The sequence below is a fragment of the Hemitrygon akajei genome, chromosome 13 (genome assembly GCF_048418815.1).
Source record: "Hemitrygon akajei chromosome 13, sHemAka1.3, whole genome shotgun sequence".
Lineage (NCBI taxonomy): Eukaryota > Metazoa > Chordata > Chondrichthyes > Myliobatiformes > Dasyatidae > Hemitrygon > Hemitrygon akajei.
Genome location: NC_133136.1, coordinates 19,401,678 through 19,417,833, shown reverse-complemented (window position 1 = coordinate 19,417,833; position 16,156 = coordinate 19,401,678). Strand labels below are relative to the sequence as shown.

Below are 16,156 nucleotides of genomic sequence, written 5' to 3'. Positions count from 1 at the left end.
ATAAATTTGTCCTGGTGAGGAAGATAAAGAATGGTAGGGTGAAGGAACCATGGATGACAAGTGAAGTGGAAAATCTAGTCAGGTGGAAGAAGGCAGCATACATGAAGCTTAGGAAGCAAGGATCAGATGGGTCTGTTGAGGAATATAGGGTAGCAAGAAAGGAGCTTAAGAAGGGGCTGAGAAGAGCAAAAAGGGGGCATGAGAAGGCCTTGGCGAGTAGCGTAAAGTAAAACCCCAAGGCATTCTTCAATTATGTGAAGAACAAAAGGATGACAGGAGTGAAAGTAGGACCGATTAGAGATAAAAGTGGAAAGATGTGCCTGGAGGCTGTGGAAGTAAGCGAGGTCCTCAATGAATACTTCTCTTTGGTATTCACCAATGAGAGGGAACTTGATGAAGGTGAGGACAATATGAGTGAGGTTGATATTCTGGAGCATGTTGATATTAAGGGAGAGGAGGTGTTGGAGTTGTTAAAATACATTAGGACGGATAAATCCCCGGGGCCTGACGGAATATTCCCCAGGCTGCTCCACAAGGCGAGGGAAGAGATTGCTGAGCCTCTGGCTAGGATCTTTATGTCCTCGTTGTCCACGGGAATGGTACCAGAGGATAAGGGAGGCAAATGTTGTCCCCTTGTTCAAAAAAGGTAGTAGGGATAGTCCAGGTAATTATAGACCAGTGAGCCTTACGTCTGTGGTGGGAAAGCTGTTGGAAAAGATTCTTAGAGATAGGATCTATGGGCATTTAGAAATTCATGGTCTGATCAGGGACAGTCAGCGTGGCTTTGTGAAGCCCAGATCATGTCTAACAAGCCTGATAGAGTTCTTCGAGGAGGTGACCAGCCATATAGATGAGGGTAGTGCAGTGAATGTGATCTACATGGATTTTAGTAAGACATTTGACAAGGTTCCACACAGTAGGCTTATTCAGAAAGTCAGAAGACATGGGATCCAGGGAAGTTTGGCCAGGTGCATTCAGAATTGGCTTGCCTGCAGAAGGCAGCGGGTCATGGTGGAGGGAGTACATTCAGATTGGAGGGTTGTGACTAGTGATGTCCCACAAGGATCTGTTCTGCGAATTCTACTTTTTGTGATTTTGCTTAACGACCTGGATGTGGGGGTAGAAGGGTGGGTTCGCAAGTTTGCAGACAACACAAAGGTTGGTGGTGTTGTAGATAGTGTAGAGGATTGTCGAAGACTGCAGAGAGACATTGATAGGATGCAGACATAGGCTGAGAAGTGGCAGATGGAGTTCAACCTGGAGAAGTGTGAGGTGGTACACTTTGGAAGGACAAACTCCAAAGAAGAGTACAAAGTAAATGGCAGGATACTTGGTAGTGTGGAGGAGCAGAGGGATCTGGGGGTACATGTCCACAGATCCCTGAAAGTTGCCTCACAGGTAGATAAGGTAGCTTATGGGGTGTTAGCTTTCATAAGTCGAGGGATAGAGTTTAAGAGACGCGATTTAATGATGCAGCTCTATAAAACTCTAGTTAGGCCACACTTGGAGTACTTTGTCCAGTTCAGGTCACCTCACCTGGAAGGATGTGGAAGCATTGGAAAGGGTACAGAGGAGATTTACCAGGATGCTGCCTGGTTTAGAGAGTATGGATTATGATCAGAGATTAAGGGAGCTAGGACTTTACTCTTTGGAGAGAAGGAGGATGAGAGGAGACATGATAGAGGTGTACAAGATATTAAGAGGAATAGACAGAGTGGACAGCCAGCGCCTCTTCCCCAGGGCACCACTGCTCAGTACAAGAGGACATGGCTTTAAAGTGAGGGGTGGGAAGTTCAAGGGGGATATTAGAGGAAGGTTTTAGAGAGTGGTTGGTGTATGGAATACACTGCCTGAGTCATGGTGGAGGCAGATACACTAGTGAAGTTTAGGAGACTACTGGACAGGTATATGGAGGAATTTAAGGTGGGGGGTTATATGGGAGGCAGGGTTTGAAGGTCGGCAAAACATTGTGGGCTGAAGGGCCTGTAATGTGCTGTACTATTCTATGTTCTATTTTCTATGTTCTATATCTTCTACATCATTGGATTTCATCCCAAAGAATTTGATTTTTATCTCTCTGTTCATTCATAATCTTTACTTATTTTATGTTGATCCGAAATTAGTCTAAATATAGGTCCTGTTTGGCATTTGACATTCATGAATTAAGCATGTGGTTCACTAATATTCTGTAAGGAAATAAATTTGCCATCTCTAACTGGCATGTGACTTAAAGCTCACCAAAAGTCTTCCATGAGTGCCAGGATTGGACTCTAAATGCAGCCATAGCTGATTTAAAATGATTCTCTTCTAGAAGGCAATCAAACCTGAATGGTGGGGATCTATTTGATTCCTGGAATGTTGAGACACTGAAGAGCAAAAATAACATGGAATAATTTAACTACGGAGGTGGGTTATATTTATAATGTAATTGATCAGTTTTGCATTTAACCAAATAGAAACTAGTTTTTATTAATTGTATGGTGCCAGGACATAATTCTGCCGCTGTAAAATTGATTGAATATTCCCAAATGAATATTTGGTTTCCCACTCATAAAATTATATGACATCATCAAACTCAGATGATATCCTTCTCACCAACATTCAAGTGTGCTGGGACATGATACCATTACCTCCTGATGATCTCCAGTAACTCATAACTCTAGGGATTCCTCATCCTTAACAATTAGCAGTAAGTTTAGATAGGCTACTTGACTAGATGGGCACTATGGCTGAGATGATCACCTGAGATTACAAATGTAAAATTTCTAGGCCCAGCTGCTGGGACAATGGCTTAGGTAGAACTGGTTTGGAAACACGGATCAGTGATCACTAGCATGTACTTAGAATGGCATCTTACCCAAGCGTTCCACGATTTCAACAACATTCTGATGAAATGTATTACTTATCAGCCTTGACTCAGAAATACCAGTCTCCCCTTTCCAGTACCTACAAGTGTAATCCAGGCTCGTACATGTCTGCTTACATATCAACTCCAAGGACACGTATGCCCACACAATGGATGCAAAAGATCCAAGGGCACATCTTAAGCAATACTATAGGATTGCACTTGTTACCGAGGCCAATATTTAACCCTTAATCAAAATGCATGAAGCAAATTAGGAAGTCAGTTGCTTCAATGCTTTTTACTGGATTAAAACTGGCTGTTGCATTTCTCAGTGTTATAACAGTACCTGCACTTATTTGATTCTACTTGGGCTCTGGGTGAATAAGGGGATCCAAAGTTCAAGTTCAAGTTTATTGTCATATGACTGTACATATATACAACCAAACGAAACAATGTTCCTCCAGACTACAGTACATCCACAAGACATCATCGTGGCTATCCCTTGAGGTCGAGGATGATGGTTTGTGTTCCATTTCCATAGAGCGAAGATGCCTGTGCGTGTATTTGTTTAACGTGTACTTGATGTTGCATGCCAAGAAGCACACGATACTTCACAAATCAACCAACTGATTCCAATGGCATGGAAACCACGACGATTGGAGCTGATGGATTTGTTGCAGCCCTCATCTGCCTTCACAGCCGTTGAATTCGAAGTAACTTAGTCCGCCTGTTCCACCGTTGAGGTCTTGGTTGGATTGTTCTCCGTCAGGGACCTCACCCTTGACCTTACCTCTATGGGTGACTCTACCAGGAGCATAGCTCCAGACTGCATCACTCTCGGGATCTCAGGACCACACAAGCTTCTCCACCACAACAAGGTGACAATCCATGGAGAAGCTACAAGACATATATCACACAAAATCAAATATTACCACAAATAAATTAATAAAATATAACTTAAAATGCATGTTGTGTGGCGCACACGTAAGCAGTAAAGAGTACGTCGTCCTAGTGACAAGCCCTCAGTGGTGGCAAGGTATTCATTAGTCTCAGAGCCTGGGGGATGAAGCTGTTACCTAGCCTGGCAGTCATACTCCTGATGCTCCTGTACCTCCTTCTTGATGTTAGTGGGTCAAAGAAATTGTGGGATGGGTGGTAGGGATCCACAACAATGCTTCTGGCCTATCATATACAAAGGTGAAAGAATTCAAAGTTCAAACATTTTCTAGTACACTGTGATATCATTTAGACACGCTAATCATAATTCATTCCTTCATTTATTACTTAACATACATTGACATAATTTTTGACATTGACATAACATAAACAATATTTAACCTAAATCCAGTGTGGTGGAACCAATCCCTGAAAATTTCCTCTCTGATCATTCTGCCTACCTTTGTAAATAACGCAATGAACAAGCAAAAATAAACTTGATCATCCAGTATCGTTAAACAGAAAAAAGTTTCATGTTTTGTGTGCTATCATCTTTAACTGGAAATATGGATAAACTCAGATTTCCACTAGATATATCTTAATATTAAAAACAAATCCTAATCAATTGGCACAGGAGTACATTCAGCCAGAGACTCATTCCATCGAGATGCAACACTGAGCGGCATAGGAAGTCATTCCTACCTGTGGCCATCAAACTTTACAACTCCCCCCTCGGAGTGTCAGACACCCTGAGCCAATAGGCTGGTCCTGGACTTATTTCCACTTATTATTATTTAATTATTTATGGTTTTATATTGCTATATTTCTTCACTATTCTTGGTTGGTGCGGCTGTAATGAAACCCAATTTCCCTTGGGATCAATAAAGTATGTCTGTCTGTCTGTCTGTCTGTAATAGCTAAATGAAAACATTCACCATCCATGGACAACAAAGAGTTAAAATTTTTAGGGCAAGAGCTTAAATCAAGTGTTTCCAATATTTTTGTTAATTCCAGCATTAACTGTTTTTGAGTTCATTCATTGTGTCTTAGCTGTAGACCATGTGTATAATATTTAATATTGATACATTGATGCATGTATTATGCATTTCTGAACTAGCTGCTGTTTTTACCAGTTCTATATCTGAGCAGATAACTCTAAATATCTTATGATCAATTGAAAAGAATCGGCTTTGAACACTGAAGTAATAAAACATAGACATCACAACCATCTCTTCTTTAAATAATAACCAGACGCGACCCAATCTTCTTACGCTGGATTTCTTTCTCTTTTCTCTGAAACCATGCAGTGCTTTATAACTAGAACAAAAATGTGGGAAATGTGAGGGGGAGACAGAGGAAGTGAAAGCAAGAAGGGAAAAAAGGCCTTTTTAAAAACTGTACAAGGTACCAAGCTTCTCATCTGATAAACAATTTTAGCATGAATTTCCATTTCATTTAGCTGTCAGGCTAATGATATGTACTTTAATGGGAGCAGCAAAGCATGAAGACATGAACCAATAGTATTAAACTGAAGCTTGTAGACATAGTTCTACAATGTAACCACTGGCCCTTACTTTAAATCCTAATATGTGCACTGGTTCGTGTGCAGTACTGTGCAAAAGTTTTAGGCACATATACCTATCTTCAGGGTGCCTAAGACTTTTGCACAATACTGTATTTATCAACATGGAGTGGAGAACAAGCTTTTAAATCTGGTGGGAGCAAAGGACGTTGGGAATGGCAAGGGTGGAATGCTGCAGGAGGGGTGTGGGATATGTGGCAGAGAAGGAGTGCCAGGGCGGAGGCTGGAAGTGGTACAGGTGCAGACACACCCTTCCATGAGACAGCAGGCAAGGTAGTTTGATTCCAAACAATTGGTTTATTGATCGTTACATCTCTGGTGCTTCCTGCTCCCTCCCCTCTCCCTTCCATTTTTCCCAACCATGATTTCCCTCTCCCTGCCCTCTTCCCACTCTCAGCCACAATAGAGACCCATATCAGAATCAGGTTTATCATCACTCACACATGTTGTGAAACTTGTTTTTCTTTGCGGCAGCAGTACAGTGCAATACATAAAATTACTACAGTACTGTGTAAATCTTAGGCACCTAAGCTATATATATGTGCCTAAGACTTTTGCACAGTTCTGCATGTTCACTACCTATCATATCAAGCATTAATTCATTCTTACGTGCAGCAATGAGTCAGGCCTTGTTGATATCTAAGTTGGACAGCAATCCAGTGTTTTTTCAAAGACTATTAGTCCTTTCCTAATGAGAGTTAATGCTAGCCGATGCTAGTGGAATATTAGTAGACCCAGGAAATATTTCTCAGGAAACAGTGCAGTCCTGTCAGCAAGTTCAAAACTCAAAGTAAATTTATGATACATGTATGAATATGTTATCAGGTACTACCTTGTGATTCATTTTCTTCTGGGTATTTACACCTTGCCCTATTGTCCTGTTTATTATTTATTGTAATGCCTGCACTGTTTTTGTCCACTTTACGCAGTCCTGTGTAGGTCTGTAGTCTAGTGTAGCTTTCTCTGTGTTGTTTTTTTTACGTAGTTCAGTCTAGTTTTTGTACTGTGTCATGTAACACCATGGTCCTGAAAAACGTTCTCATTTTTACTACAAACTGTACCAGCAGTTATGGTCGAAATGACAATAAAAGTGACTTGACTTGAAAAAGAGTAGAATTACTTGGAGTATAGAAAAATAGAGGGCAACGTAGGAGGGAAAGGCTGGATTGATCTTAGAGTAGGCTAAAAGGTCAGCCCAACATTGTGAGCTGAGGCACCTGTTACTGTGCTGTAGTGTTCTACATTCTATGTAATTTTATGAAAAACTATACATAAACAAAAACTGACAAACATAACAGATCCTGCAGAGACTGAAAATCTTAAGCTACAAGCACAAAACATGGAGGAACTCAGCAGGTCAGCTGCATCTATGGAGAGGAATAAGCAGTTAACATTTTTTGGCCTGAAAGGTTGTTTGTTAATTCCTCTCCATAGATGCAGAAAGATAGACAAACACCAACATGCTAAAGAAGGCAAAATGTGCAAATAATAATAAAGCGTCGTAAAGGGGATTTGAAAGTGATTATGTTATAGAATCATCAGAGTAGTGGGGAATGAAGTTATCAACGCTGGTTCAGGAGGCTGATAATTATAGGTTAATAACTGTTCCTGCACCTGGTGATGCGGGAGCCAAGATTTTTGTACCCACTGCCTGACTGTAGTAGTGAGAAGAGAGTATGGTCTGGATGGTGGAGGTCCTTGAGGATGAATGGTGTTTATAAGGAATATTCTTAGAATATTATTCAATGTAGGAATGAATATAGAGGTACGTTTTATCAGGAATATGAATGCTTACAAATTATTACAATCACTTCTCTCACTTCCTACCATCCTTCCACACTCCAAATGCACCCACCCCTCTCCCAAAAAGTAGTTGTGGAACGAATTGAAGTGAGGTGAGTGAAGTTATCTGCACTGTTTCATAAATAACTGCTCCTGAACCTGGTTGTATAGGATCTAAAGTCGCTCATATTACACTCGGATCTCTGCCTTGGTGACCATTCATAATAGTTCCTATACTCTTACTGCACTGCTCCAGTATATGGCAAAATTGCTTTTCCAACATAGAAATATCTTTTGTAGCTTGATGCAAGTGTAACTCCAGTGAAACCTGAAGAAGTCTCCAGGTTCACACAAGGAAACAATAGGACCCTCTTCCTCAAACAAGGGAAAATCTGCAGATGCTGGAAATGTGAGAAACACACACAAGATGATGGAGGAACTCAGCAGGTCAGGCTGCATCTATGGAAAAGAACACAGTCGACATTCCAGGCCGAAACCCTTCGGTAGGAAGGTCCCCATTCCTTCAAGCTTCTTGTTTCCCCTCCACTATCTGTCCCTGGCATTACTTCCCAATCATTTTGCCACCAAACCTGTCACCTTTCTTAAGACCATAAAACATAGGAGTAGAATTATGCCATTTGGCCCATCATAGCTGCTCCTTCCCACCAGCTTCAAGTGGAAGCCAAATTTAACTCACTGAAATGAGCTCATTACATGTATTATCATGGTGTCAAGAACCAAGATGTTTAATATTCATTCCCTCTGGGCTATCACATCCTCCAGCCCCACCAACTAATATTGGACGTATTTCAATTGCCCATGGACAGTGGACTTCAAGTACCTTCAATATCAATAGAAAAACCTATGAATGAAATGAAATTGTATCATTACAAATGTGTGAGATAGAAGCAGAGATTATAATGCAAGAGACATGGAAATTATGATGAATATTTCACATTAAGGTTCCTGATAAGTATTCTATTTGTTGACCCATGTCGGAAAGATACAGGATAATCATCTAACCACATATTTATAATTCAGGTGCCAGAGTTTTGAGTGATTATTTGGTGACTTACTATTACAGTGAAACACAGCTGCTGAGCAGCACGACGCAAAGGGCTGGAAGGGCTTATTCTGCACTGTATCTCAATAAATAAAAATATATTTAAAGAATAAACTGAGCCAGATAATATACAACTGGGAGTCAGGTAGGAAGTTCCATTGGCTAAAATGAATGAAATACATAGTCAGATTATATGTTATACCAGGGCACTGTTCCCTTTTAAGGTTGCTTAGACCTCGATGTAAGGATTATTGGCAAGGGGATGGGTCAAAGCTTTGGATGGAAAGGTGAACAAAAAAAAACTTGAATTTGTATCTTGCACGCCAGGATGACACAAAGCAACTTACGAGCAATTAATCCTGAAATAGTGAACTTAGTCAACTCCATCATGGTCACTACCCTCTGTTGCATCCAGGACATTTTCAAAAGGTGATGCCACAAGAAGGTGATATCCATCATTAAGGACACCCATCCTCAGGGATATGCCATCTTCTCATTGCTACCAACAGGAAGGAGGTGCAGGAGCATGAAGACACACACTCAACTATTCAGGAACAGCTTCTTTCCCTCCGCTATCAGAATGGGAACTCATGAACACACCCTCACTACTTTTATTTACACTACACTATACACTTTTATTATTATGTATTGCAATGTACTGCTGCCATGCGACAACAAATTTCACAACATGTGCCAGTGATATTAAACCTGATTCTGATTCAGATTCCAATTCGGCTATGATTTAGGAAAAGCTGCAGTTTTTATCATAGTAAGTCCCTAAATCTACAACATGGTTACAATAAAAAAATCTGCATTAGTAATGTTTAGTGATTAATAATGTCTATGATGGGTTTATGAAGGGAGCTGTTCTTTTTGTAAAACTGTCATGCAAAAAAAAGCACATAAGGCTTCAGTTTAATATTTTATCTAAATTTTATCCTGCAGTGCAACCCCAATATTGGGCCCAAGTCACTTTTTGAGCTGAGAATGCAACATAAAGCCATAAACTTTCCTTCAGATGAAAATACCATTAATTGAGCTATGGAGACATATGTGGTAACTTCCACTTTACAAAAGAGCACTTGACAATTTTATGACCAAAAGAACATCTTTATCTGGGACGGCAAATGATATTTACAATACAGAGGCTTCCAGGTACCTCGTGCGGCATGGGTGGAGGAACTATATACAATGTATACCGGGAGTAAAAAGAGCGGAAGTAAAAACCCCGCCAACCCCAGATCCCGCCTCTTGTTACCAACAGCTTCCCGATTAGTATTAACTTACTTTTAATAATACTCATATTACAACAACATATAACTTACTGTTTCTTCAGATGTGTATTTAACTATTACATCTGAAAATCCACTGCAGATTTGACTGAAAATGGGGGGAATATAGAGGATTCCAGCTATTTTGTACATTAATCATGAAGTTGGCAGGTAGATGTAGCAAACAGCTCAGAGGCCAATAGCATATTGGCTTTTATCACAGAGACTAGAGTTCAGAAATAGGAACTTTTGTCACATTGGTACAGGTCATCCCCGGATTACATACACATACAATTAAATATACATATACCTCTACATACAATCAAGCTCCTACTAAAGTGTAAAGTCCGATGTACACACTTTGTTCCTATGAATAGCAGAACTGTGTGTATTTATTAATGAACACCTGAGATTCAGCAAATGCTGGAAATCCAGAGCAACACACAAAATGCCGGAGGAGCTCAGCAGGTCTGACAGCGTCTATGAAGGGGAATGAACAGTCAATATTTCATGCTGAGAACCTTCATCAGGACCTGGTTAGTCAAAATAAATGTTTTTGCCATTGCAACTGTATTATTTCTTTTTAACTAGCTACTGATTTTCCTTATTCTGTCATAAACAATTATTTCCCAAGAGTGGTAAACATTTTTGTAAAGGGAGAATTAAGTACAAAGAAAGGAAGCAGTGGTAGCTGTCCATCGTGTTCGACTATGCCAGGAAACCGGTGCAGTAAAGTTTTTAAAGTGGAAAAGCCATTGTACTGGGGCAGTTCCACTCCCTCGACTTTAGAAAGCCAGATCCAATGGTGCGAGTAAGCATGACAAACTGGGGTCTTCCTTGGTTACATTGGATGACCATGATATCTTCTGCACCTTGTCATGCCCTTCGCTTTCCATGGAGCGTTACAGTACCACCATCCTAACTGTTGAATCTCACTCCAGATCTCATCCGCCAAGTCTGTGAGAGCTGGCTTCAGACACTAGGACAGATATGACACAGTAAGAGGCGAAAAAGGAATAAGTCTTTTGAATTACTCCTGAATAACTTGTCAACTCATGAGGCACGGTCAAAGGGAAAGGATAGCACTTTTGTTGAAAATCCATGCACAACTACAATGCATTTATACAGATTGTGATATTTACCAACGCTGCAGTCAATTTGGATGTTATTATTCATACTCTAATTAAAAATGTGATTTGGACTACAGATGGCAAGATTCATTTTCTTTTACATGTGATCTTTCAAACAACTTGTGTTTATTTTTGGATGGGATAAAGAATACTTTCCAAACAGTGTTACGAGAATTTAAGCAACTAGCCTCCTATGACCATAACAATGCAGAAGTAGACTTGAGATTTATCTACAGTCATCAAGTTGAAGGGTCTTGTAGTAGTTAAATCAAATGATAATCGATGTACAGTTGTTAATTTCTCCCGTTTCTGCAAGTGGAAAGCTGAAGGTTAGGCCCTGCACATAAAAAAGCACCAGGATCAGCCATCAATGTTTCAATTATACAGTCAGATTATGCAATCTATCAAGCTTCAACCAATTTTGCCAGGAATAAGTAATCCATTTCAAACAGTTTTTCACCTAAAAAGAAACAAGGCTCCTCTCTTTAAATGGTTTATAATCTGCCTCACAAGTTATGATTGCAAATTGAATACCTAACATGTCTCTGATGTATATAAATTTGGTAATTACTAAACCAGTGCATTTTTTCCTTGTGGCGAATGATTGTTATTACTTCATTATCGTAATAATTCTTGTATATTTGATTCAAGAATGTGGCATTATAAAATTAGACAAATGTTTCTGTGACACTTCAATGTCTCTTCCCTCAGCCACATGTCATCTGCCAATCCTCTCTGAGGGCCGTTATACTGGTAACACTTCAATACTTGTTAAACACTATAAAAAGAAATATATCACTTGTGATCGTCCTTGTTTTATCAGTAGTGCTCAGATTTAGTTTGGCTTAGAGTCTCACTTTTCCCTTTCGTTAAGGAGGGTGGCAATATGTGGATAAAGGCAGTGACACACTTTGAAGACTGAAGAAATGTTGCATTTTTGGAGATGAGGTAGCTCGGAATGAAGCTAGTTCTTCATTGATGTGGCAGCTTCCCACAGACACTGTGAAAATCTGAGCAGCAACACATTATGTTTAGAGGTATTTTTTTCAGTGAACCTCATCAATAGCGGCTTCCTGACATGTGTGAGTGGAGTAACTAAAAGCACTCAACTGGTCAGTTTGAAGAATTCTTATAAAAATCCAAGTCCAAGTTGCATGCCATCTTGGACAATGTTGCCCATCCACTCCATAATGTACTGGTTAGGCACAGGAGTACATTCAGCCAGAGACTCATTCCACCGAGATGCAACACTGAGCATCATAGGAAGTCATTCCTGGTGTGGCCATCAAACTTTACAACTCCTTCCTCAGAGTGTCAGACACCCTAAGCCAATAGGCTGGTCCTGGACTAATTTCCACTTGGCATGATTAACATTATTATTTAATTATTTATGGTTTTATATTGCTATATTTCTACACTATTCTTGGTTGGTGTGACTGTAACGAAACCCAGTTTCCCTCGGGATCAATAAAGTATGTCTGTCTGTCTAAAGCCTAAACCAGGAGCCATAAGTAAAACTAAGCGATTAAATATAATGCTATATATATGGAATGTCATATCACAAGGAAGGCAAAGACAAAATTAAGGGTGAATGATAAAGGAGATAAGGAAAAAAAGTGATTTTTAAAAAAAAAATGCAATTCTCTAATATGCAAGAAGCGAGAATGCATGCTGGCACCTTTGAACCATGGAGACAAGTTACAGGCTGCTTACAAAACTTTTAAATATACCTCTTCTGAATTACACTCATTGCAATCTGGAGCCTATAATTTCCCATTAAGAAATGTATTTTTGAACCATCTTAATGAACTAGTGACTTCAAGATGTTCTAAATGACTCAGCAGACATAACGTTCAAGCATACAGGTACTGCACCTTTAAGCACACATAGATACATCGGCCAGAATAAAGGCAGGAGGGTGAACTCCAAGCCAGGCTGAGATGCAGGCTACAACTCCTTCTACCCAAAATAATGATAGCAAATGTACAGTCATCAGAGAACAAGGTTGAGTACCTAAGGGTAAGGTTGCTGTATTGGAGGGAAATGGGGAATTGCTGTGTTCTGTGTTTCACAGAGACATGCCCACTCCGAACACTCCGAACAAGGCTTTTCAATACTCAGGACAGACTGAACTATTGATTTGGAGAAGGCAAAAATAAGTGTGTGTCTGTGTTTCACGGTAAACCCTTTGTAATGCTCAGATGTGTCTTACTATCATTCCCCAGACCTGGAACATCTAAAGATTAAGTGCCGGCCATTCTACTCACTGAGAGTATTCTCCTCCCTGATCCTGACTGAAGTTCACATACTGGCCAAGCTGACGCTATTCAGGTGCCTGAGATATTGAATACCCCCATCACCAAACAACAAAACAGCCTAGCCCAAAGCATTTGAAATCATAGTCAGGGACTTCAATCAGGTTGCTTAAAGAAATCTCTGCCCAGTGATCATCAGTGTAAAGAATGAGCTGCAGCACCAGGGTTCCCAACACACTTGATCATTACTACAGTATGATAAGGAATGCCTTCTCTTCTAGGACTAGGCCACTGTTCTGGAAATCTGATCACTTGGCTGTTCTTCTCATGCCTGCATACTGTACAGGCAGAGGTTACAGACCAAAGTTCCAGAGATTAGGACAACAAAGAGGTGGCCAATGCAGGCAGAGGAAAGGCTACAGGATTGCTTCGAGTTGGTAAACTGGGTCATGTTCAAGGACTCATCAAAGGATCTGAATGAATACAACACTTTTGTCACCGACTTTATAAAAACAGTTGTAGATGGCTGTGCCCCCACAAGATCATTCAGAGTTGACCCCATCCAGAATCCCTGGATAAATTATGAGATCTGCAATCTTCTGAGAGCCAGATCAGTGGCATTCAGGTCTGGCAATCAAGTAAGTGGTCCACGTTCGATCTCTGGAAAGCCATCTCTCGAGTGAAGTGGCAATTGGTGACCAAACCTGAATCACTGTAGGATGTTCAATTGCTGTGGAAAGCCTTGAATCCTATTACCTCTTACAAGGTAAAACCAAGTGACATAGGTGACTACAAGGATTCATAATGCCTATTGTGCTGACTTTGACCATCAAAACATGGAGAGACCTTGACAAACTTATACAATCCCCTGTGAACTCGGTCTTTGTGGCAGATGTGAGAGCACCTTTTAATAGGGTGAACCCAGAGAAAGCATCTAGTCCAGATGCAGTACCAGGCCATCTGGACTGTTCACGGATATCTTTAACCTCTCGCTTTAGCAGTCTGAGGTACCCACCTGCTACAAACAGCCATCGGTGCCTCAGAAGAACATAGTAACCTGCCTTAATGGCATTCGTCTAGTAGCATGTAAATCCACTGCGATAAAGTGCTTTGAGAAGATAGTGATGAAAAATATCTGCTCCAATTTGCCTACCAACACAGCAGGCCCACTGCAGATACCATTTCAACCCTGGAACATATGAACAGCAAAGATGCTCTTTAACGACTACAACTCGGTATTGAAGACCATCATCCTCTCACGAATAATTAACAAGCTTTAAGTCCTTTGCCTCCATAACTCCTTGTGAATTGGATCCTCATTTTCCTCACTTGCAGATCCCAGTAAGTTCAGATTGGCAACGGCAACTCCTCCACAATCTCCGTTGGCACACGTACACCACAAGGCTGTGTGCTTAGCCCCCTGCTCTACTTGCTTTATATTTGACTATGACTAAGCACCACTCCAATGCAGTGTTTAAGTTTCCTGCCAAAACCACTGTCATTCACCAAATAAAAGGTGGTGACGAATCAGCATTTAAGAAGGAAACTGGTGGTGCCACAACAATACGCTCTCACTCAATGTCAGCAAGTCCAAGGAGATGATTACTGACTTCAACAGAAGCAAACCAGAGGTCCATGAGCCAGTCCTGGTCACAGAATCAGAGGGTCAGCAACTTTAAATACCTCGGTTGTTATCATTTACGAGGATCTGTCCTGGTTCTAGAATGTAAGTGCAGTTATGAAGAAAATCTGGCAGTGCCTCTACTTCTTTAGGAGTTTGTGAATTTGGAATGACATCTAAATCTTTGACAAACTTCTATACTGTAGATGTGTGATGGAGAGTCTACTGACTGGTTGCATCACAGCCTTGAACGGAAATACCAATGACTTTGAACGGGAAATCCTACAAAAAGTATGGCCCAGTCCATCATGGGTAAAACAATCCCCACCATTGAGCACATCTGCACAGAGTGCTGTCACAGGCAAACAACATCCAAAATCAAGGTCCCTGCCACACAAGCCTTGCTCTCTTCTCGCTGCTGCCATCAGGAAGAAAGTATGGGAGCCTCAGGACCCACACCACCAGGTTCAGGAACAGCTATTACTCCTCAACCATCAGGCTCCTGAACCAGTGGGGCTAACTTCACTGAACTTCACTCGCCCCATCATTGAACTGTTCTCACAACCTATGGACTCACTTTCAAGGACTTTTCATCTCATGTTCTCGATATTTATGGCATTTATTTTTTGTCTTTGCACATTTTGTTGTCTTTTGCGCATTGGTTGTTTGTGTGTCCTGTTGGGTGTGGTCTTTCATAGATTCTATAGTGTTTCTTGGATTTATTGTGTATGCCTGCAAGAAAACGTATCTCATGTTTGTTTATAGTGACGTATATGTGCTTGGATAATAAATTTACTTTGAACTAATAATAAAGGCTTCACATTTATTAAACTCCTGGGAAACTGAATAGTTGTAATTAAAATTTATTGTCCATGTATAAGCACCTGATTGTTCCAAGCAGAGCTTTCCTTGCTTTTTTTGGTGGTTATCTGGTGAGTAAAATAGTGTTAGCCCACACCTTTCCACATCCTTTAACGATGAATATTTTGCATGTGCTATCTACGATGTGAAGCTTGTGTAAAGAAAGGAGCAAACCCAGCAGTAGCTTCTGCATTTCTATATTTGTGTCCAAAAGCAAGCAACAGGTGTTGCTATCTGAGTTATTTCATTACAATGGTGAGTGGTGACGGCCTCAACATCATTCCTATCGCAAAATCCAAGCTAATAGATCAATACTCTAACTGAATTCGAGGTGAATGTAAATCATCACTTTGAAGAACAGAAGGAAATTGTCCTGCCTCACGCTCTTTCTTAAGCTAATGCTGAAAGAAACGGATTGATTTGTCTTGCTGGTAGTGAAATTTTGCTGTGCAGGTTTGGTTCCTTATTTTTGGCTGGAAGACAACTGTAAATGTACTTCAAATGTAACACATTAATTAGAAAGCACTTTGTCCCCAAGGGCATTATGATGCAGTATATAAATATAGGTTTTTTTCTTTTATAATTTGTTTAGTCCCTTTCAAGAATAGCATTTGTTTAGTCACTTACAAATAGAAAAATTGCAAACCAATCATGTGGATAAATAAATATTGAAATGCTATATCTTTGACAATTGCCTCTCTGAACTTTCTTCTTCTAAATTTAAAATACTACATTTCACAGCCTTGTTTCTTATTTCTTTTTATTAATTATTGGCACTGGTGCCATGATATATGCCATCCATACAGATAA

The 16,156-nt window shown here is 40.3% G+C and overlaps 1 protein-coding gene across 12 annotated transcripts in view; it reads left to right on the top strand.

Moving 5' to 3' along the window:
• Positions 1-16,156, top strand: part of celf4 (CUGBP, Elav-like family member 4) — a 1,266,734-nt gene that overhangs the window by 123,335 nt on the left and 1,127,243 nt on the right. The gene's annotated exons all lie outside the window — the stretch shown is intronic.